The sequence below is a fragment of the Hesperophylax consimilis genome, chromosome 1, assembly GCF_061612785.1.
Source record: "Hesperophylax consimilis isolate HC1 chromosome 1, BYU_Hcon_1.0, whole genome shotgun sequence".
NCBI lineage: Eukaryota > Metazoa > Arthropoda > Insecta > Trichoptera > Limnephilidae > Hesperophylax > Hesperophylax consimilis.
Genome location: NC_142836.1, coordinates 9,269,098 through 9,294,340, shown reverse-complemented (window position 1 = coordinate 9,294,340; position 25,243 = coordinate 9,269,098). Strand labels below are relative to the sequence as shown.

Here is a 25,243-nt window from a genome sequence, read left to right as displayed (position 1 = left end):
AACAAATGTCAACCGTTTCCATAAAATATGTTGTAATTGTTATGCTGAAAAAACAAGCTAAGAGAAAGCTGTTGGTTGATAAAAAAATATTTAAAATTATTATTATTTTTGTTGTTATTAGACAGAAGTTCATGTTTGCAATTGTTGTAACATAGACGATGGGAATGTTGTGTTTTTTCTACCGGTATTTGAATGGAAGTTGCTCCGAACAACTAGCGAAATTTGGAAATTCTAACTATACAATTGTAAATGCCCTGGAAATAATCTCAGACTTGTGATGTCCCGAAATAAACCATCCATCTGTTCTGAATGCAATTACTAATGTTATCCAAATTGACCCTCGTAATAAATTACATCTTTGCGATTCTTTCAAGTATAAAGAAACCATCCTGTCACTTCGAATGTAATCAACAATTTTCTCAAAATTTGTTTTGACAGCATCGCCATTCCATTGTAAGAATAGTATGTACTAAATACACAATGTAGCTGTCCTGAAACGGGAATCCTTCCCAGTTGGACAGATAAAGGTTCATTTTGTTTTGTATTATTTGTAATTGATATATATATATATATATATATACTTACAATGGAATGGCGATGCCGAGGGGATATTTTTTTGGTGCTGTTAGTTATCGATTTACGTAATTAAAAATTAAAATGCTAAAATTAAAAATATCCCAAATGCAGTCAGATTCCTTTTATAGTAATTAAGGTAAATCAGAAGGTTTTATTTAAAAATATTTCATATAATCCTTGTCCAGCGATTCCGAATATTTACCGAAAATAGTATTTACATTGGGCTTGTGCATATTATGAAATACTAAATAAAAAATAGTATTTACATGGGGTAAATTATTAAATGATTATTTTTTAAACAAAAAAATATAACAGTTAATTTGTTCATAACCACGAAACTTTATTTATTTAATTTTCTATAACCGACCGGTTTAGCTGAGCACAAGCATTTTAAGAATATAAAATTAAACCAATCCAAAAATAGATATTATATTCATGCTATCTCACGTTATGTTTTTTTCTTACTTTATATGTACCTACATAAAAAAAAACACGTATTTTTGAAAGAGTTTAATTTTACACCTTGAACATGCTTGTACTAATCGAAACCAGTCAATCATATAGAAAATTATATTAGTAAAATTTCAAGGTAAATGTTTTATTTTCATCAATATGTCAAACCATAAAGTGACTGCTTTAAACAAAAAAATGTATTAATATTATAGAATCTTTTACTTTGTAAATTAAAGTTTTTTCCCTTCGTCAAAACATTTTCAGCAGTAACTTACGGAATATATTATCAACCTTGGCGACTGCTCTCAACGTCCCAACTTAAAAGCAAAGATGAAAATATATTAAAAATAACTTGAAACTCTTTAGGTAAATAAGTTTTATTCAAATTACGAAGTACTCGCTGTTTTTTTGCCATTTACAGCGTTAAAGTGGCACTTTGCTATTTCTATTTACTCTAAGGAAAAAATTACAATTCCGCTTTGAAATGTTGTCAGATTGTTTTTTATGACAGCAGTAATATTTCAATACGTTTATTATTCAGTGGATGTTCGTACTTGCGATTTAATTTTCTCCTTATTTTCTAACAGAGTGGAGGCGAATAGCAAAATACTCCTCGTGCTACGTAAAGAAATAATGAAAATTGTTTACGTCAGAGAATAAAGAGGCGTGGGTTCTTGCTCTACTCTATGTGTGCGAGGGAAACTTTTATAAACAAGTACTCACTCATCTACTTGTACGTCTTTCAACGCTGCAAATTGAACAACCAACTTTTTCCCCGAAGAAAATGAGCGGCGTATTGCAGAATGAAGTTACGTAACAATAAAAAAATATTTAGCCTGTTAAAATGTTTAAGTGACGTTGTGAACAAAACTTAAGTGAGTGACGCCGTGGGTTCAAGGAAGAAAGATTTTTTTCTAAAACTATTTTAGTAAAAAAAATTTTTCAATCATATATCAGAGATATAATGCCAAATTTAAATTAAAAACATGTGTATTTTTACTGTACTTAAGACGGAAAAATTCCTTTCACAAAAAAAATTAAAAACTACAAAAATATATGGCACCTTCGTTACTAAATGTGATGTTTCCTTATAATAATTGACAATATTTTAAAACTTGTGTACACAAAACAACAATAAATTTGAACATAAAGATAATGGCATTTCTTTCACCATACGTGAGTGAATCTTCAATTTATACTTGGTTTTACAGTTTCTCCAATAATAGCTAACGCTCGATAGTGTCTAACTTTGAGGTAAATGTGGTATTTATGATTCTTGGTCCTAGGTTTTTTTTTAATTTTATAAATATTAAAAAATTACAATTTTGGTGACTTTCTCAACTACCATACTAGGCTCATGCCCTTATTATTGTAGTCGTACATGTTTTATTTAAGAATTACAATAATAAAACAATTACAAAATTTTGATTCGTCATAATGACAACTAAACCGGAAAATAATTAAAATGAAAATTATGCAACTGACGTAGTGAGAGTGAGTCCCCGGGACCACCCGACTCTCGTACACATACGTTATACTTACGCGAGGGAGCTGTCTATCCTCCTGCGCAATCTAAGTCAGAATGTAGGAGGGTCACGTGGGTCACGAGTGGCAAGTGGGTCCCATGGACCCACGAAGTCACTTAAAGGTTAATCATAAAAAATAAGCTATTCATAAATCTAAACGAAACATCAACCAGAAAAACACAAAAAAGGTAACGGTCGCAACTGGGGATCGAACACAGAATCTCTTTATTACTGGGAGGGACATCAATCTAATCTAGGTTATAACCAACATAAATATACCTACTATTATTGTATCTCTACTACAGTGCCATAATACACATTTTCTATTACTGTTATCATAGACATATGAATATTAGTAGACCTGCCCTAAGTGATTAAAAGCGTATTATCCCCACTCCCCATACCGGTTCCATTGGAGCCGGCTGTGCTCGCGTATGGCCTCAAGTGAAATTTGAAAACGTGACGTCATCATTCTTGTGCGAACTTTGGTCGAGGCATCATCGGTTCATTTTACGAAATAACACGGCAAAATGTTGACTTGTGAAAACTTGTAAAAATAGATGTGAAAAAGAGAATAAACCCAATTGTCGTATTACATTCCATATATAAGCATTATTTTACTTTATTTTAAGCATATTCACATCGTATAATATGGATCAGTTGTAGAAACATAATATACTATCACATCGAGAAACGTCTGGACGCGAAACACAAAGCTGGTTGGTTGCTGGGAAGTAAATTATGAACATTTATAAAAGTGTCTTAACTAAATACTTAAACGAAATATTCGACTCTGAAAATAGAACCGAATTTTTTTGCCGAATTTGGACTTCGCAAATTTGTTCATAAAGTGGCGAGTAATTTGCGCTCCCATGTAAAAATGTCTATTCATTCAAAAGCAGATTTTACTTTTAAGAAGTAAATGGTGATATTATAATGCGAGATGCCTATTTACTGTCAGATTGATTTATTGACGAATCACAGTCAGCTTCACTCCCTTCGTTCTTCAACAGTTGATTTTACCCCTCGCCATTATCTTCTCGTCTATTAATTCCTACGTCTGTGACTGTTATTATATATCAAATAGTAACTGGAATAATACGTATGTTTATAATTCTGTATCGTTTTTAGTGATAAATAAAAAATCGCAATCACAAATCGTTCAATATTATTTCTTCTCTCCCTCTGACAATATTTTTTTTATCCACTATAGAAATGCGGCTTATCCCACACTGTTGTGTGTGACAATCATTTATTATATTTTATTTATTATTTATTTACATGAGGTATCATCTATCACTAGGATTATCCTGACTCAATGTTAATTTTTATTTATTTTATTTTATTATTTTTTTATTTTTTTTTGTACGACAGACAGGTAAGTCCAATTATGTTACAATTTTATTATAGCTAACAATACACGTATGTAATTTTTTTTAAACATGGTATTCTGATATTTATTGGTAAAGGTAAGAGACAAACAGCTTATACATAAAATATAAATATAAATATATACATGTTAAATACAGTCAAACCAAAAAAGTCTCCTATATTAAAATTGATTGGAGATGGAGTTTTATTGCATAAAAAAAAAAAAAATTTTAGGTGAGGAGGGGAGGAATAGGAATTTAGGATGAGGATAGGAGATGCTCTGGATACATTCCATACTATTGTATTAATTTTCGATCGTACGTGTTACTTCTAATCGATATTTGTGAAGTATATTGCTAAAAATGTCTATGTTTTGAAATTTAGTATTATATTGGGCAAAAATAAAAGAGATAAAATGTAAATGCTATATACTATGCGATTAGTATAGGACAAGGATGATAAAACATATACAATATATTTTAGTATAACTACTACGAACAACTTTCCACACTCATTTTTAAACTTTTTTTAGCAGCTGAATTAACATTTTGTAATGACAGGACTAACTTCCATAATTCCTCCTTTAATTTGACCTTGATTGTTTTCTGTGACGGTTTTATTTTTTCATTATCATTGGCTATTTTCTTTAATCTAGAGCTTATAAATCTCAGCAATTCTGCACCTTGATCTGTTATATCAGTAGTGAAAACTGTGGTTCAAATTTAGATTCTCACAATATGATCGATTCAGCTTGAAATGGTAGTAGACACTCCTGTAGATAAAATTATGATTCGCTTTAAAACTATGAAAAGCCAAAAGTGAGATGTATTTTTGAGTCTTCATATTACTTCAATCCAAAGTATTAATATTTGTCCCTACATAAAATGACTTCCTTATTTTGTACACATGAAAAGTCAAGCTCAGTAATTCAAGGAAATTATCTGTGTGAGCCTGGGATGGAGGTTTTATACAGTTCTTCTGTTTAAACTTCTAAGTAAAGAAAACTTTGCGAGTTAATGAATCATTAATAGTTAATTAGATTTTGTATTATCATCCAAATCATTTTTTCCTAAATCAGTATCCATTTTTAATGCTGTAAATATTTTCAATGCCTTTTACTATTCAATTTCTATAATATGCTATTGAGGTCATCTTCGTGTTTTATTTCCTTGATTTTTTTACCTTCATCTTCTTTCATTATAACAGATCCGTTTTTTAAACCAAACATATTTATATTTTAATTTTTTCCCTTTATTGTGGCTTTCCGAAGTAATTCCTCAAAATAAGGAGATAATGATTCTCCCATGAATATAATTTTCTCGCAGTTTGAAATCACCTTCTTGTTTGCTAATAAGTTTACTCTTGTTTCTGGATTGCTAATTTTCGTGATAATGTTCATCTGATGACCTAATCTTGCGGAGGTAATATCCTCTGAACTTATATTGAGATTAGCATTTTCTAATAGTTTTATGGAAGTTATTTTGGGATGTTCATCAGTCTTATTCTCAATTCCTGTTATTTCAATACAGTCATCAAGTTTCAACTGTTCTAATCAAGCCAGTCTAGTTTCCAGATTCTTAATAATTTTACTTTTATTTGCCATCATTTTTTAAGATGTCAACTTCTACTTTAACCTCATTCGTGGAGTCTAAGCCAGTAATATCATTATCAGTATCGTCTTTTGAAATTCCAAAAGTATTTGAGTTTTTATTTTCTCTAGTTTTAAAACTACGTAAGACGAAAAAAAAAAACATCTTCTGGGTTAATGTTTTCAGGTGCAGTATTCATTTTGTTTTTGGACATTTTTATTGTGCTTAGATTATCTTGCTGCTGAGAGCCGGTTATATTTACTCGTAATCATGGTCACCCTGGCAGTAGAAAAGATAGAAAGGCAAAAAGATATACACCGTGTTCCACGCTCATACCGTGAAACGGGATGCGGGAGGTATGATCATCTTATAAAAAATCTCAACATAGTTTTTTAAACAAAGCAATTCTAATTACAAAAAAATGTCTAAGTGCAATAATAGCTTTACTTTTGCGGGTCGTAATGCATGTGTTCGGATAACAACATGGCCACCCCACATTTCAAATCTTATATAGAACAGCTGACCGCTGATCGAACGCTTTGAAGTAATTATGATGAAGGTATAAAAATAATATATTTATTAAAACTTTTTTTATTTGGGCAGTAAAGAAAAAATAAGTTTTTCGTGAATAATCACATCCCAGAGTTTTGCGGTATGAACGTGGAACTCGGGTTATACACAGATAACAAACGTAGGTATTAAAAATAATTATTATCATAATACTTTTTATTAGTTTTATTTACTTTTTACAAAAGGCATTATCGGACCTCTTTTTGGGGCCTGTGAAATTGTTGTAAAGAAAAAATAATGAGGGTTCTGCCTTTTCACCGGCCATATATTAAAATTCTACAATACGGAACAAATATTTCTTTTGCTACGTTAGACAAAAACAAAGATAATATTATCCCTAAAAATTTTAAGAGGATTTTCGCCTGATCACTATTATTCTTTTCGAAACTATGTAAGCATTGTTCCCTTTCAACCGTGGATTAAACTCAAACCCCAGTTAAACCATCACAAATAGAATGGCATCAACTGGAGTTTAATGCCAACCTTAAATTTAACGGACAGTTCTAATTTGAACAAATTATCATATTATGTTCGGTGACACCAGAAATTTTATGGCGCGCGTTAAAAAGAACATTAATTCGTTCCCAGCAGCTTTCCCTCGACTAAAATAGCTTCGTTCAGACGGCGCGCGGCTGACATACGAGGCAGATCGCGTCTACTAAATATGTAAGTAATTTAGCTGTCAAAATGGAAAAATAAAGTCAATTGTGACAGTAAAAGTCAGAAGATTCTCTAAGTATCGCCCTTCTAAAAGACCAACGTGCAGAATCGAAACGGTGCTTGAAATGAATTAATAGTAGTATTTTGTGATCTGATCTGAATACTTCACAACCTGCCTCAGATCTTCTCTTTTCACACTCTTTTTGATCTCAAAATTCTCAAATTAGGGATTCCATATTCCCAATGACTTCGAACAGTGTGAAGCAAATGATGATTAAATGCGTTATGTTTTCAGAAACATATTTACAGATATGTTAAAGTAAAATCGTTAGATATGTTAAATAAAATTAAAAAAAAAAACAGACGTTTATTTAAAATGCTAATAATGAAAACAGTAAGTTCTTAGTAACTGTGTATTTTTAAATGGTTCCATGATAATTTAACACAGTGATAATTCAACACACTTTTAAAAAGTGATATAAATCATTAGAAACGATAAATTTTTTTTTTAACCTAACCTAACCAACATAACCCAGTTAATAAAGTTTTTGTTTCATCACTTTCAATGACTTTATGTAACTTTTTAAAGATGTGATGAATTATCATTGTGATGATTTATCCGGTTACCAATTGTTTATATACATGTTCGGACCATCCATTAATATTGCTCAACTATTGCTAGGTACTTGTTAGGACTAATCTTATCTAGCTTATTCTTTACACGCCTCGCGCAGTCTGAACGAAGCTTATGGAGATTATTCATTGTTTGAATGTTTTGTTTACATTCCGGTGAGGCCGCGGGGAGAGACTCGGCCCGTTTCAGACGTGGGCGAAAGTGACTGAACGGGACAATATACGCATTTTAATAATAGTATTAAAATTGGATTTGATACGTTGGACATCATCATGAATCTTGAACGAAGACACTGAAGCCGGATACCTGTATTGTATTATATTTATTTAAAATGGATATTAAATAAACATGCATGCGAAAAATCACGGGAACACACCTTGAACTTGCCATGATGAAAACTGAGAATTTTTTTGTTTCTACAGAATCAAAACATATTTCAAACGTAGAATACAAATGATCCTCTTCAATATATATTTTAGGTAGTTACTTTATAGCTTTTGTGGATATGAACATATAATTTTTTTAATTTTCTTAACACATTCAGGCAAATCATTTTAAAGAGGACACGTTTGAATGTATTTGTGATAGTGTGTTAAGTTTTTTAAACTATTTATAACACCGCCCGCAGTTCCCTCTTATACCGCAAATGCCCGAAGATACTGTTAACATTTCTGTGTATTTTTTCATTTTATTTTATTTATTGGATAATTTGTATAGCGCCGCTTTTGTGAGATATCACCTCAGGGTATTACAAAAAATATTAATATTACAAAAATAGAGTGAAGTTAAATTAAGTAAAATGAATTTAGGCTTGCGATTCACTTCTAATACGTCTATTTAAATTTGGATTTTTTTTTTTTTTTTTTAATAATGAATTGAAGTTGTAATTAACTGACTTCTAGGCATTCGGTCGAGCTGAAACTCGGCAGTTGTCGTTGTCGGTGACAGTGCATTCTATTACTGGCACTTATGCACACACAGTCGAACACATACATTCTTCTGAATTTGATGACATTATGTGTAAAAAAATCATAACAGGTTATACACGAAATAAATGTCATTACCATACAATAAGAATTTGACTAAGATGTTAGCGGCGTCGACTCCAGTCCCTGGGGAAGAAGGTTCAATCCTCAATCATTTATTATTTTTTTAGTTAGATAAAAAATAAAAATGAATGTCGAAATATTACCTCGCGAAAGCAAAATGATAAACTCAGTTACGAGTTAAGAATTTTTATTTCAACAAGACTATAAATTATAGATACAGGTTAAATCACTCAGAGGAAACTACAAGCCCAATAATATTCTTGGTTTACCTTATATTGTAGGTAATTGGCATTAAAATTGTTTGACAAATGGAGTCTAGAAACGTTCGATTTCAAGCACAAAACAAGTTATTTTGTAAATAATTTTATAAGAAAGCAAAAATGTTAATCAAGTGAAACGGTCTTAGATAATCTTAGCTATAACACTGTATTTTAAAAGTTATTTCCTTTACTCGTTCACACATTTATATTGAAAAAAAAAATTTTTTTAATGGTTTACATTTATATTTTTTATTGATTAATTTATTTTTTTATTTGTATTTTACTCAAGCGAAATGATAGGAAAACCTTCAATTTATTTAAGGCATATTTTTTGGTATTCATAATGTTATTCCAATTCGTTATAAAGATTAATCAAAATAGTGATTTAGCATTAGGCTTCGCCTGAATGAATAAGGTAGAACGATGGAATTCTACCTTGCATGATATAATCACGATCTAGTACGGCCTCAAAATACGCACATTTCTGGCAGGAACACGGATACTGTCTGAAAAAGGAAATAGATTAATTTCTGCGGTGAAGTTAAATTAAGACTATTACAAATTAACAAATTAGAAACAAAACAAAGAGAGATTCTCACCTGTTACAAACACGTATTCTGTTTTGTGTTCGAGGTGTCAAGATTAAGCGTTGGCAACGGATAATTTCTTAACGAACCATTTGTTTCACAAATGAGAGTCACAAACTGACGGACATCTCGCTAATATTGGATAAGCAATATATTCAAATCCGACTAAACTACACGATAAAGGCGTTAATTCGAGAGCAAAATATCAAACAACCATAAATGTTCCACTCAGTCATACTCACCTTTCAACAGTTTATTCCATAGACTTTCAGAGTTTTATATTGGTGGATATAGTTAGGCAACAATATGACGTCAAAATTTTCACGGTTCCAATTTTCGATTGGAGTTATCCCCCTGGATTGGGACTACCTTGGAAGTAAGTTGTTGGTATTTTTCGTGTAAAAAATGTCGTTGCATAGTAAAAAAGAAGGATGTTAACTATTTTGAGAGTGTATAATATCGGTTTAAGTACTCATTTGTCTCGTGGCGATAATTACCTCAAGGTATCGAGGTGAAGCTCACTAGATTTTGATTGTCTTGTGTGCTCCTTCGAAGAGATACAGTGGTATGCGATTAGTCATCATGTTTTCCTTCCTTTCATACATTGTTCATTCCAACACATATCACCCAATTTCAGCAAACACCATTTCGTTTCGTCTAAATTATTTACAGTCCATTTTCATGTTCATCTGAAGGTGCAATTCGTAAGCAGTTTCGGATGCAACAGCTCGATTAATAAGAAAAAGTTGTCGTCATAAAACAACATCACCCCTGTAACCAATATATGTCCCTTTTCGTCGGAGAGACGAATCTCTTAAGTAAAATGCGTGTAGCGTGTATGTACTGGGTGTACAGTGTGTAGTGTGTGGTCCATAAAGGTCCGGAACATTTTCCCATTGATCGCCGGTCATATAATACAGGTTTTGCCACCCACTACATTATCATCAACCATTACGTGTCGCCGTGGTCGCGCAGGGCTGGATGGAGATATTTTTTATGATTAACAAATAATTGATTTTTTTGAAATAACTTAATGAGTTAATTGTAATAATCAAATTGTAATTTTAAATTATTTAAGACAATCTTAGCGATTTTTAAACGAAAATATTAAACAGAAAAATCAGAAACAGATACTGTCTCATTCAGGACACGAACCGGGATCGTGCTCATTACATTCCTGTGCATTGAATTATGAATAATTACATTATTTACTCCGAAGTCTGCGTGCAATGTATATCGGGAAGTCAGAGGTGAAGCAATCAGACGTCATTTTTTAAGTTATATGAATACACTGGAACAACGACAAAACGGGTTACACGCTAACGAGGAAACACGGAAAGTTTAATATCTCTATATTAAGACGAAAGACCGGAACAACCACAATACGCACTGCACGATATTCAAACATTCTCAACCAGGCACAATTATAGGCATTCTATAGTTCGAGAAACTCAACCTTAATAGTGTGTTAACGTAAAAAAATGTGTGTAGAAACTCGACCCTATACGACCGTAATACGAATTGGCAGATTAGTGTTTTTTACAAGTGTAATACTGGTTATCTTATTTTGCAGGAAAATGTTAAATAATAGTCTCTAAATCTGTACATAACTTTTTTCTGATATTTCAAACACAAGTAACGTAACGATTCCTTCATCGATGGATAGGCGGAAGTAGTGTTACCATTGCAACCCTTCCTCTATTTCTGCTAGACTGCTAATTTAGCTATATTGCTGGCCACGTATAAATAATTGGGTCTTACAATAGGTTTAATTTCTATAAAGGTAAATTATTCAAAAAATACTAAACACGAGATTATACATTAAGCCACTCAGTACAAACTATGTTGCAATGACTGTCCTTCGTTCTACATAGGTAAGACAACTAGAAATGATCGTTTCATGTGCAAGTGTTTTAAAAAAAATTATACTGTGAATAATTTTATAAGAAATTGAAATTATAAAAGAATTGTTACAGATAATCTTAGCCTTATCTTTAATCTTATAATCTTATTGTATTTTTTAAAGTTGTTTTTTTTTGCGTTCATACATTTCACAATCGAAACATTTTTTTTAGTTAACGCTATTTGTTTATTTTATTTTTTATAAAGCAATTACCAATTTTATTTTATTTATACTTAAGGTAAACGAAAGGAAAAGTTTCAATTTATCCACAGAATATTTTTTAGTATTCGTAATATAAACCAATTCTTAGTAAAGATTAATCGAAAATAGTGAATTAGCATTAACCTTAAGATGTTTGAATAACAATCATTTTTCGTTATTTATTTAAGTTTGCCATTATTTCATCATCACCATTTTGATTTGAAGAACGGAAAGGGCTCAAATACTTCGCGATAATAATAATTCTATTAAATTAAATAACCAATTTAATTTATCTTATAGTCATATTTCCAGTAAACCGCTATGTTTTTCCCATAATCCCCCAATTACCCCCTCACCTTTGTTGACCTCCCATTCCAATACCTATATCTGTCAGCAGGTTGTATCTTATGCTGCCAGTACACGTTGGGACAGTACGCTGGCCAACGTTGGTGGGCGAGCCCGATTATTGTCGGTTTTTCGTGCCCATATCAAAGGAAAATTGGCCCAACGTGTACTAGGGGCTTTAGGTTAGTTTTGATATTCTTCAGATGAAGTAAGGGCATGTGTTAAAATAAAGTGATTTAAAGCAAATGTGTGTGTTTTATATTTTAATTATCGAAAGCCACATAGTATTTTTTTTTTTTAAATACTAAAATTTTAATTCGTACTGCAGTAAAGATGGCATCTTTATCCCGGTCCAATCCTGCTCTAACGACATGTATTCACACAAATAATGTGGGATGCCGCTTGAATACCCAACCAGTATTTTAAGAGAATTCCGGAACGCGGTGGACGCTCTGAGGTACGCTGTATACATACACAGTACCGGGTACCCACTATTATACTCGGTACCCACTATATGAGGTATCCACTATACGGTTTTTATTCTTCTTTTGTATGGTGGGGGTCAGAGGGGAACATCTAGGTTAGTGAGCCAGTCTAGGACCTTAGGCGTCGCCCTGTGGACCTCATGAATCCCGCCGGGGAATGAATGCAGCGGGCATATTTTGACCATAAGTTCGGTGGTCTGCACCACACCGCATTATCCTTATCCTTATATTATACGGTATCTGGACAACTCAGAAGAATTACAATTCAACACACAAAAAATGCAAAGAAATGATGAAAACTAGGTTACGTTATGTTTGGTTTACTGGCTAGTTTTTTCATCGCTTTCTAAAGATGTGTTGCTTTGTCATTGTCCTGAGTTTTCACGGTACGCACTACGCCCGGTACGAGTAACATAATGATTATTTCGGCCAACTCCCGACCGAGCAACGAGCCTGTAAGTCAACGGTATGAGCAATTACGTATCGATGAAGGGTTGATACGGTTGATTAGTTAAATATTTGTATTATGTTAATGTTTTGTAGAAATTTATATAACATGCGGACAGGGCAATTTCCATATGCAAATATGAAAGAATGCATTTCTTATTATTTAAATATTATACAACCGAGGTAAAGTGATTAAGGCGATGTACTACGTAGTAATGCAAAATCATGTGTTTTTGGTTTGAAAATTATGTCGCCTAGAAATATTTCAGATTCTTTAAATAAATACCGCGAGTATAATACATCTTGGCCTTTGAAATGATCGAGTATTTTTTATATAAGACTTTTTAAAAGCCCAGAAAAAAATATTATAAGGCCTATGAAAACTGCTTTAATGTTCAAAATTTCCTACTTACGAACCCATTTTAGGTTATGGTTTTATTGTATAATGTTGCAAATTAAGTTATTTATAAAATGATCGGAAAACATTTAAATTTTTATGCCTGAACATCCACAAAATAAAACAAAAGGCACTTTTTGGCCATGATTTTTTCTTACCTAAATCAAAACAGCTGGATGGTGTTAAGCGGGAATTTAAACCTTATCGCCATCTACGTAAGGGTTGTTATTGATCGGCTCAATTAAAAATAATACACGACGTAGTGCATCGCCTTAACGCTTCGTATCAATCATATAACATTTGTGCGATGGGTGTCACGTGTCATGGTCGATGAGACCTGCACTCTGTAGTAGCTGTCCACCTAGCCAGTAATGATTCTACGTCACTTGTCAAAAAAATATTTACCATCCCGAATTTTTCAATCGAAACGCATTGTCCTCCATCCAACTTTAAATGTGCATCCAATTCAATTTGTTGTCGTTTTTCATGTTTTGTGCAGTGTTTTCAAGCTAGGTGGAATATTCAGAATTTTAAATAAAAATATTTATCCTTTACAATAATTTTATCCATTACTCCTGTAATCGGTTATTTATTTTATTTTTCTGTTTGTAAGTAACGCACCAGAGGCCCAACTGCTCCCAACCGTCTAGAGCCAGTAAGACTATGGCATCCCCAATTGGGGTTATATTGTGAGGGAGAAGAAGAAGGTGTGAATGTATCTGGCTATTCAGATCTGGTCACCAAATGCGGCTAAAGCCATTACGATCTGAATGGTGGTCTTTCACCATAGCGATGTATATACCACTCTGGAACATGCCACAAATACACCATAAATTATATTTAATGAATGTATTGTATAACAAAACTAATTTATCTATATAAATAAAAATGTAAATATGTTCGTTTGTTCAAAATCTTAAATCTCAGAAAGTTTTTCACCGATTGCTTTGAAATTTTGACATAATGTTGTATTCGAATACGCGTATGTTTTTATATACCTATATTATATAGATGTCACCTGTTGTGGTTTTTTGAAAAACAGTGCCATCTGTTAGTAAGCTTTTTTTTTAAACAGCGCCATCTGTTGAATGTGAAAACAACAAGCCCTATAGTTTCTCTATCTGTACAGATAGACTGAGTCACTGCAACGCGTGACGCGGTACAGCTAGTTAATCAAATAAAATTTACTTGCGCACTCCGGAACTTAAGTCCGCGACCTCCGGATTCGTAGTCAAGCATTGTAACCATTCAACCACGAAGGCTGTCTTTAACTTTAAAGTCGGTATGTTTTAGTTGGTTCCATGATAACTCAACACAGTGACAATTCAACACACTTTTAAAAAGTGATATAAAGTCATTAAAACGATGAATTTTTTTTTAACCTAACCTAACCTACTTAACCCAGTTAATAAAGTTTTTGTTTCATCACTTTCCATGACTTTACATAACTTTTTAAAGATATGATGAATTATCATTGTGATGATTTATCCGGTCGCCGTTTTAGTTATGTCGTTAAAATGTATTTATCTTGTAGGTACAAACTATTGACAAATGTGACTGCAAATCATTACATGATGTTGGTACAAAAACCAGTTTATTTCGTAATATAATTATATGATTGGGACCTAACAATAAGCATTTATACGTCAAGGTTATGCACTGGAACCTTGTAACAGATCAGTCACAGAAGTAATCACTGAACCACTTATTTTTTATCCATTTAAATCTATTATAATTTCCTTGATGCGATATGACCAAATTAGTTTATTTGCGTTCAATTCGAACAGGTTTAAAAAATACATGTCAGTAAAATCTTAATCAATAATTATTACAGTGGCGTTGCGATAAATTTCCAGGCCCCGGGGCAAACCTGTTAACGCTTCCCACTTCATATCGCATGCGAATTTTAGTAATGAACATGGTACATAATTTGTTCTTTCTAATGTCAAAATAATTTTGCAATACTTTACGTTCACATACAAAATTATATTTTCCTATTAACAAACGGGATGAAATATTTGCCACAATTATTGTATGCATTCAAGCAGAGCTTTTGCAATTTGCGGTGTATTAGAATGTAAATATTATCTAAATTATTTTCAAAACAAATATTCCGGTTCGTTCAAATAAGGATGCACTCTCAGAAGTTTTCTCAAAAATGGGATCCACTAATTATTTAACTTTTTTTCAATATTCATTGCCCATCGATATGCCTTCGTGTGATATGTAGGTAGGGACTCGTAACTACATAGGCATCTGCCCAGGTCGCTTAATAGACGTTACGCCTTTGAATTTCCAACCAATTTCAGAATCAGTTTTTGTACCACATTCAGTTTTTCTTTCATTAAATAATAAACCAGATTTTTTATATTTCCCGTAATATAATGAATTCGTTAGTTTATTTTTACGATGTTAAGTACATTTCGTACGATATTATCATGATACAAACTCTATTATTCAATAAAACTCCGGCTTCAAAAAAACACTTGAAATTTTATTGTAATAGATCGACAATAGGCTCTGCCACACGTACACTTCTGAGCGCCGCGCCGGCCGGTATCACGCGCCGCTCCAGGCCACCACGCAGAAAATTCGCACAATGGGCTGCGCTGTAAACCGTTACCTTACTTTAGGACTTTACTTTTCTGCCCGGCGGCCTGGAGTGGCGCGTGGTACCTACCGCCGTTCCGAAGTGTACGTGTGGCAGAGCCTAATATATCTGATATCTTATTTAGCAGGCAAGCTTTACTAATATGGACTACGGACTTGAGATTCTCACCTTATTTATTTTCCTATTATTCTTGACAGCTAACGCCATCTATGGGTAACCCAATAGACTAATCTAGTGCCATCTACGGGTGAGCTATAACTAATATCAAGGATATTACAATATGTAAGAATAATAAAATAATATATCTCTATGATAAAAAATTTATTTAAAATAAACAATCACTGGTTTGACTCCCCTGAATTAACTTCCTTGATAAATTACTATGTTCCCTGTAGACCAACTAGACTCAAGTCACCTTATTATTGCAACAATACTGGAAATAACGCAGAATAAAATTCAATAATCCATCGCTTGCACAGATTAGGCAATGAATATTCCAACATCGATCACCCTGATGGTCTATTATCATATAAAAGATGCATAAAACAAAAATTGTCGATAAATACCATACCATCATAATGATTATGTACTTCAGATTAAAAACTACTAGTACTCGATAGGTAGAAGCTGATATCAGTGCATTATATATCATAGTCATCATAGGTACTATGTAAAACTTTATCGGACTGTCAAGCAGTGTCGCACATTATTATTATACACGCGATTCTCCCCTTAGATTTACGTAATTTATTAATTTTGTTTCCTTTTCATATTATAATAGTAAATATTTTATTCCTTTCATTTTCTAATAGTATATACCTTTCTAATATCTTTTATTTTATTTTTTACAAACTCTTAATGCCTTTTAGACATTTTATAAGCACTTCATTCTTCCTTATACTACTTTATTGTATATTATTACATATAATTTCTTACTTTGACTTATACTACAGATTGCTACTTATATTATATTTATATCTCTTTGTTTTTTCATACTTTTAACCTTACTTACTATTTACTGATTATACCATTATACTTACATTTATATTGTTGCATTCCTTATGTTGCTGTACTATTCTCTGTAAATTAGTACGTGAATGGCACATGTTGTGCCGTATATGTGAAATAAATAAATAAATAACCAAAATCAGAATTCAGACATGTTCAGAGTCAGACTGGAAGTGGACCGTGGCTGGAAGTTTTGTCAATCTTTGCTCCCCCCAAGTTTTTGGCGTTTTTCAATACAAAATAAATATTACAATGCACGACAGTAAATTGCTAGAATTAAAATACAAATGCGCACTATTTTTGCTCTTGGTTAAGTAATTACGCATTTAGATAAATCCTTACGTCTTTAAGAGGAAGTTACAGACCAAAAATGTGTATATGCTTGGTATGCCTTATATCGTCACGATTATAGGTAATAGGAATTAAAATCGTTTGGCAAACGGAGTCTAGAAACGCTCGATTTCAAGCACTAAAGTAGTTTTCATTTATTTCGCAAGCCATTTTATAAGAAAGCAAATAAGTTAATAAAGGGAAACTGTCACAGATAATCTTAGCTATAATATTGTGTTTTGTATAGTTGTTTCTTTTATGCGTTCGTAGATTTCTATTGAAAAAAATTATTGAGTAACTAAAATCGATTTTAAATCTACACTCGAGACCTCCCTTACACTTAGGACAGAAAATTTGCTTACGCAGATGACATCGCCGTCACTGCTCAAGCCAAACCCTTAAATCAGCAGAAGATATCCTCAATTCTGACCTAAAGACTATGGAAGAATATTTCCTCAATTGGCGACTAAAGCCAAATGGGTCGAAAACAGTTGCGACAGCTTTCCGTCTTAGCAATTCACAAGCGAATGCCAAACTCTGTGTTCAATTTGATGGAAAAAATATTTATCATGACCCCCCACCCCCGCTATCTTGGAGTTACTTTGGACAGGAGTTTGAACTACCGGCAACACATGGAAATAGTGGGTAAAAAACTAGGAAAAGGTTTAACTTAGTTAATAAGCTAGCTGTAACTAGATGGGGATGCAACGCCAACACGCTCAGAACAGCATCCATTGCCCTGGTTTTCTCAACGGCTGAATACTGTGCTCCAGTATGGGCTAGAAGCGCCCACACTTCCATGGTAGACTTTCAGCTTAATGCCATAATGCGAATCATCAGTGGGACGTTAAAAACTCCCTTGGCTCCCCGTACTTGCAAACATAACCCCGCCAAACATCAGGCGATAAATTGCAACACAGGGAATACAAGAAGGCGCTGCAAAAAAGGCGCAATATCTTTGCACGAAGATGTCGTCTCGCACCCGGGATCCCGCTTGAAGTCCCGAAAGCCCTTCTGGGCGGAAGGAGAGAGGCTCCTCCGATTACCTCTCACCCCAGAAGATAGGTGGAAACTTGAGTGGCAAACGGCCAACGTGGGAAATGAACAGGACCCCACCGAGAGACAGCCTGGGTTCTCATTGCCTCGCAAAACCTGGTCCGCCATCAATAGGTTAAGGTGCTCCCATAGCCCCTTTGATGCACAGATGGGGCCTTAAAAAGTCGACGATGTGTGAATGTGGTGCCGTGCAGACCACCGAACATGTGGTCAATGAATGCCCGCTCCATTCACTCGAAGAGGCCCTAGAACGGCTCGCAGACCTAGATGTCCCCCTCTGACCCCCCCACCATACGAAAGAAGAAGAATAGGATACAAAAATTTATTTGTATCCTATTCTAAACTCTATTTTTCTGATAGTAAAAGCTTTAATTTATCTAAAAAAAATTGTTGGTATTCATAATGTAAACCAATTATTTATAAAGATTAATCTTAAATAGTGATATAGCATTAAGTTTCGCTTGACATGGTGTCTTGTCACGTTACGAAAGGAAATGTCAAATTATAATAATATGTTACGTTTCTCGTAATATTTATTCAATTCCGAGAAGAGTCGAGAATACAGGATTATTCACCGACCCCCAATGACAAAGTATTATAAATAATTACACAAGTCATATTATGTATTTAGTACGAATGATTCAGAACTTATTTACTCCTACCGAATTCGACCAAAATATGCCCTAATGACGTCAATAAGTTTCCAGTGAATGTGAAACAAACACGAGTGCAAAATAATGATATATTTATATTCTTTGCACGACATATCAAATATTTAGCTAATAATTCTAACTATGTTTCATGCTTAGGATAGTTACTTAATTTTGTTGTAAATATTTATTCTATAAAATAGGCCATAAGGTATTCCTCAGGATATATAATCTTTAGTGGTTTCGTGGAATGCTGTCCGGGGGTCATTTTAAGAGGAAGCTACAAGCCAAAAATGTGTATATTCTTGGTACACCTTATATTGTAGGTAATAGGCATTAAAATCGCTTGACAAACGGAGTCTAGATACGTACAATTTCAAGCACAATACTGGTTTTTATTTATTTTGTAAATAATTTTATAATAAAGCAAAAAACTTAATCAAGTGAACCTGTCACAGAAAATCTTAGCTATAGTGCTGTATTTTTTTGAAATTGTTTCCTTTACGCGTTCATACATTTCTATAGAAAAAATATTTTTTTTAGTAGTTTACATTTATATTTTATATGGAGTAATTTAAAAAAAGTTTATTTGTATTCTTCTCAAGCAAAACGATAGGAAAACCTTCAATTTATCCAAAACATATTTTTTGGTATTCATAATGTAGATACACCAATTCGTTATAAAGATTAATCAAAGTAATGATTTAGCACTAAGCTTCGCCTTACGGAGAGTAAAGAGTGAATCTGGGTCTTGAAGAGACTCTTGTTGAATGAAGGAAGAAACACAAAAGCTGGCAGGTAATTTCAATGACTAAATAGTATTCCTATGACTAATAGGTTAATCCAGATTTAAGCTGTTAAACATAATAATAGGTACCCCACATTCGATTCGTTAAACCTTTGTTTATTTCTAATATGTTATTCATAATTTTAAAAAAAGGTTTTAATATTTCACCGTTTGGTTAGAATTCCAATATCTTCTATAGCCGAATCTCCTGCGATCAAATGTTTTCAATACACTCGATGGAAAACAAAAACAAAAAACATTGTAGCCCCGTCCCATGTTTTATGAACATGTTTTAAACATTTTGTCGCAGGAGACACGGCTTTAGTGAATTAAGTAAAGTTTATTGAAGTCGGGTAAGCCTTGAAAATATATTATTATACATTCATTTGAGTCAAATACTTACTTTAGTCGGGTTGTGTCCCAAAAGTCAGGATACCATTATTATTGAAGAATTGGTAGGTCTGTGTGAGACACGATATATCATATTTAAGTACCCCTGTGGGAATGCGATAGTTATAAAATTTATACTGAAAGAAGCATCGCTAAATATTTATAAAAATTAGACCAACATAGCTAGGGAGATGCATTCATGTTTTTTTACTTCTTTTGCTTGGAGAAAAATGAGTATTGCTAATGAATTAAACATCTCCTAAAAATATTGGTAATCCGGTTAAAACGGTATTGCAGGCAGTTTCCTGATAAATGATTTGAGTAATTTCCTAACATATCGGAACACGTGTTCATGCGCCTTGATAATATATCAAGATTTTTATGAACACATGTTCCGACATCGTGATAATACATTTGTATTTTACTAAAAGTTTGAGGAAAATATCAAGAAACCTATCACTTGATTCGTTAAGGGCCTGCACTCCCATTTTTAACCGAATTACGACTAAAATAAAGAGGTGCTTAACATATTATCAATTATAATTTTTTCCGCGTGTACTCAAAAGTTCTCTTGTGATTTTTCACCGGTAAATAACAGGATAATTTGTCGTACTTTTATGAACAACACATAAAGCGTGTTTTACGTTCGCCTCCGCCGCTGTTAACACAATGGTATTTCAATGTGGCATCAGCGTGAAAGCATTATGTCTCATAACTTTCCGCATATTTTATCTCTTTTTCCCACGGGCCGTAGATAGGAACTTATAGAATTTACACGCTTAAAAAATATGAAGCAAAAAGCTTTTATTTAAAGTACTAGCACACTCCCGTGCGCAAAAGTTATGAGGTATTATAAATTGTAAGTGTGTGTAAAGAACAAATCAAAACAAAGACGAATGATTAAGGAAAAGTTCACGAAAATGAACCTACTAATTTATAGGTAGGCAACTAGGTACTTTATCGCTTGTCTGAATTCTTGATACATCAGTTAAAATTTTGAAAATGAAAATAATTTTCCGTTAAAGTATTATGTTGTGTGGGTACTTTATTGTTCGTATGAATTCTTCACACAATCAGTTCCTCTTTTTAAAATAAAAATTTACCCTTAAAGTCAAAGCAAATTCGAATTCAAGAGTTCGTTTAACTAGAATTATACAGGACTATGTTACATCAACAACTGAGAGTTTTAGTATTGTAAGATAGTACAGGGTTTTCCAATAAGAGGTGTATTTTGAATAGCCCGCTATTTCGGTAGATTTTACTTTTGAAGCTGTCATTTTTTGACATTTGACAAGTAAAAACTATGCTATTAATAAAAATGGAACGATACACGCTTCAAAAACGCATTGAAATTATTAAAATTCACTTGAGTGAATCAAATGCAAATCATCTTGAGTGATAAGGCCCATTTCCACCTCGGTGGCTTCGTCTACAAGCAAAATTGTCGCATCTGGGGCTCGGAAAACCCCCACCCACCGAAAAGCCTCTCTATCTTCAACGTGTGGCTGTTTGGTGCGGTTTATGGTCCGGCGGAGTCATTGGACCTTACTTTTTCGAAAATCAGGCTGGAGCAACAGTTACGTTGAATGGATCGCTATCTAGAGTTGATTAATAATTTTTTATGGCCGGAATTGGATGGTATTGACCTGGACAAGGTTTACTTTAACAAGACGGCGCTACGTGCCACAGAAGCAACGAAACCATTGATCTTTTACGATTGAATATCAAAATAACACCTCTTATTGGAAAACCCTGTATAATAACAAAAGTCTTACTATAAGGCGTAAATTAAAAGACTTATCGTGTTCATACAACGTATTCATCACTCGAATGATTTTCGACATATTTGAGTGGTCTTGAGTGATCGCACGCCATAATATGTCATTTTTGACTTGCAGAATCCGCGCATTTACGATTTTTAAATATTATTTTAGAAAACCTACTTATATAAGATAAACGGTAAAATATAGATGGAATCATTAATTATATAACACTATACTCATTTCATATGTCTGCGTATTAAAATTCATAGGTATGATTTTTTTTTTAATGAGAGCGAGAAATTTCCAACTTGAACGCCAATCACTCGACTCTTATTCCAGTTATTGACTCGAGTGGTTATACCATATGATTATCAGAACCAATTTCTAAATTAAAACTTAATATGAAAACCAGACCACTATGAAAATATGAAACACTTAGATTAGAAACGTCCAACAAATAATTATAGTATTTTTAATCTCCTCTTTCGCATGCACTATGAAAATGGTATTATAGATGAAATTGACAAATTTTCCAACACAACTACGAAACTAGACAAATCTCAAATAACACTAAAAAAGGTTAAGTTATTGTCATTGATTTTAAATTTGAACATTGTTACTATTGTTTTTCTTTTATTCTCGACTTCATAATGCATAATAGTATAAAACAAAATCGCTGTCCGCGTCTGTCTGTTTGTGTGCTATGTTCTTCTAAACTACACAACGGATTTTGATAGCGTTTTCACTATCATTTAGAGAAATTCTTACGAAAAATTTAAATATATTTAAAATACATGCACATTATATTTAAAGCAAGTAGAGACAACTCGAAGTTTTGTAATCAAGTCGTAAAAAATATTTTTGGGCCTTTACGCTGGCTAAACTGAACGGAATTGTATATCTTAAAAAGGCCTCCAGAAAAGCCGGTCATAGTATATGTCTATCTTCTAAGAATAATCACACACATTAGCTAGATTATATAATTATTTACTCTTGTATCCAATACGCACCGCATGATGAGAACATTTTGCAAATGACCTTACGTTTATTTAGCTACTATCAATATGTATTATTGAAGTGAAACTTCTTTACGCGCGTTATGCAATTTCGAGGACCGGAGTAAAACCAACTCATGACCGTCATCAAAAACCGTGATCATTTCGCTATAGGAGCCTAGCCAATATTATATACCTACTTTCGGTCGCTCTCCAAACTCAGCTTCGCGGTCTAGAGGCAAAGCGCCCGATTGTCGTCGTGAAGAACCGAGGTTCGATCCCCGCTTTAACTAATATTTTTTTTTCTTTTTGTGATTTTTTTAATAATATTTTTTTTTAAAGTGATAAAATGCTCTCGTGCTGCGACTTTTAGATATTTTGACTATATGATATTTTGGTCGAATACGTAATAACCGCGGTCTAGAGGCAGAGCGTTCGACACTCGTTATGCAGGACCCGGGTTCGAATCCCATATTTTTATAACTTTTAATTTTTTTTTATCAACGATTTGTAATAATGTAGTAAAAAATTAGGTAAATTTGTTAATTTAAATTTAATTTACTTTACGGTACCTATGTGATATTTTGGTCGAAATATAGCTTACAAATCGTGCCGGTAGAGTCGCTCGGTATTTTGATTAATTATTTTTATTTTAAATCATTAAAATTACTAATCAAGGCCGATAACGCCGCGTCGCGCGAAATATCTCTCCTCGCGATCTAGAGGCAGAGCGTTCGACACTCTTATGCAGGACCCGGGTTCGAATCCCATATTTTTATAACTTTTAATTTTTTTTATCACATGTTACTTATAAATATGTCAATAGACAGAAAAAAGAGAGAATAAAATGAAAAGAGAGAGAGAGAGAAGAATACTAAAAGTTTCGCTTCCGTCGTGCGTAGGCTTGCCACACACTGTATTTTTTTGTTATCACCCTGTTGAATGTAATAATTTTCTAGTAAATAATAAATAAAAAAAAATTGCGGGACAATGTTTTACTAAGTAAACAATTACTTGAAGATTTGAAAATACAAAATCAAATATGTCCCAGAAACATTTTTTGAATACAAAAGAGAACAGAATCCACGACCAGCGACTAGATTTATCGTCTCTCACATCTGAATGAAAAAGTCGATCATCTTTAAAATCAATTTCCTGAATATTCAGCGATATAAATTGACTTGTTCTGTTACGGTTGGTGTATAAACCGTCTGGTCGTCGATATAAACTTGTTCCATGTGGCCATTACGGTTTTAACTGTTCCACGGTACTCATTACCTCAGTCTTGTCGTTCCCGTTCGACTTTGATAATTAACTTCAAGTACGCGGCTATTATAAGTCAGGCATTAAATGATATACAGCTACAATATTCATTTAAACGTTCGTCTTGCGGATGAATAACGAACCTACAACGTATTACAGTGGTAATACAAGAAAAACATAGAATACGGAAGATAACTAGAAGTGCTTTCTATAAAATTTTCAATGAAAACAATTGTTCCATTTAGCCCAATAGCTCAGCGATAGACAACATAGATCTCAATCCTATTTGAATTTTGTAAACATGGTTTTGTATTGGAATTTTAAGCTTCGATTAGGCAAATATTTGGATCACGAAACACGACCGCACGGAATTTCTTGTGTTCTTTAGAAATATTTTTGCCAAAAGTTCAACAAAATAGCTTTACGTTTAATAATGTAAAAATGGTTTTTGAACAAATAAGAACACAAAATAAATTTAAAATATTTATTTTTCTTCTTCCGATTTAAACTCGGCAGTCACTGTGAATTCGTCAAATGCCAGCATAATAATAGTTTCATTCTTAAATTATTTTTAGAAAACACTTGGATATGTTCGCCCAAAATTAATATTAGACTTGACTATTTTTTTGAGAATAATCATTTATTATATCCGAGTTTCATATCATACTTCCAGCTTTAAATTAATATATTTTCCCTTGTTCCAGGTAAGCAACAAAATGTTACGCAGTAATGCAGTTGATACGATTAAGGAAACCTTTCTCCATGAGATGGAATTATTTACATATCAATGTTCCATACACACAAGAAAACTCGTAAGGAATGTTAGCAGGAGGGTAAGTAACCACCTAATTAGGTATATATATTTTTTAATTGTATTTATTTGACATTACCTATGTAACAATTTAGAGACATTTTGTTTTCGGAACAGTTTTATTTTCTGTTGAACATACCTACAATTGTCAGACATAATTTGAGATTTTCACGGCCAAAAGTTTAATCATTATTATTTAATTTTTGGGTATTACGCCGTGTTGTCTCTTACTTTAGCTAATGTTTGGACATCGTCACACTGTCCATCCTCAAAGCAGGTGTGTAAACGAAGATTGTGGTTAAGTGGGTGTGAAGTACATACCCGGAGAAAAATTAGCATTGATAATTTCTTAAGAATCTCTTCAAATTGTTCTTAACCCTAGAACCGTACCCATCATAGATCATACACTAACGGTACCCAGGGGTACTGGAGTACCCCGTTAAATAAAACATCTTTTTTACGTGAGTAAAAACATTTATTCAAAATTAACTTACATAGACTGTTATGGAATTTATTTCAGTCTTAC

General features: G+C 33.0%; 1 protein-coding gene across 1 annotated transcript in view; it reads left to right on the top strand.

Moving 5' to 3' along the window:
- Nucleotides 1-25,243, top strand: part of LOC149426231 (ras-like GTP-binding protein rhoA) — a 636,906-nt gene that overhangs the window by 67,292 nt on the left and 544,371 nt on the right. The window lies entirely within an intron of this gene.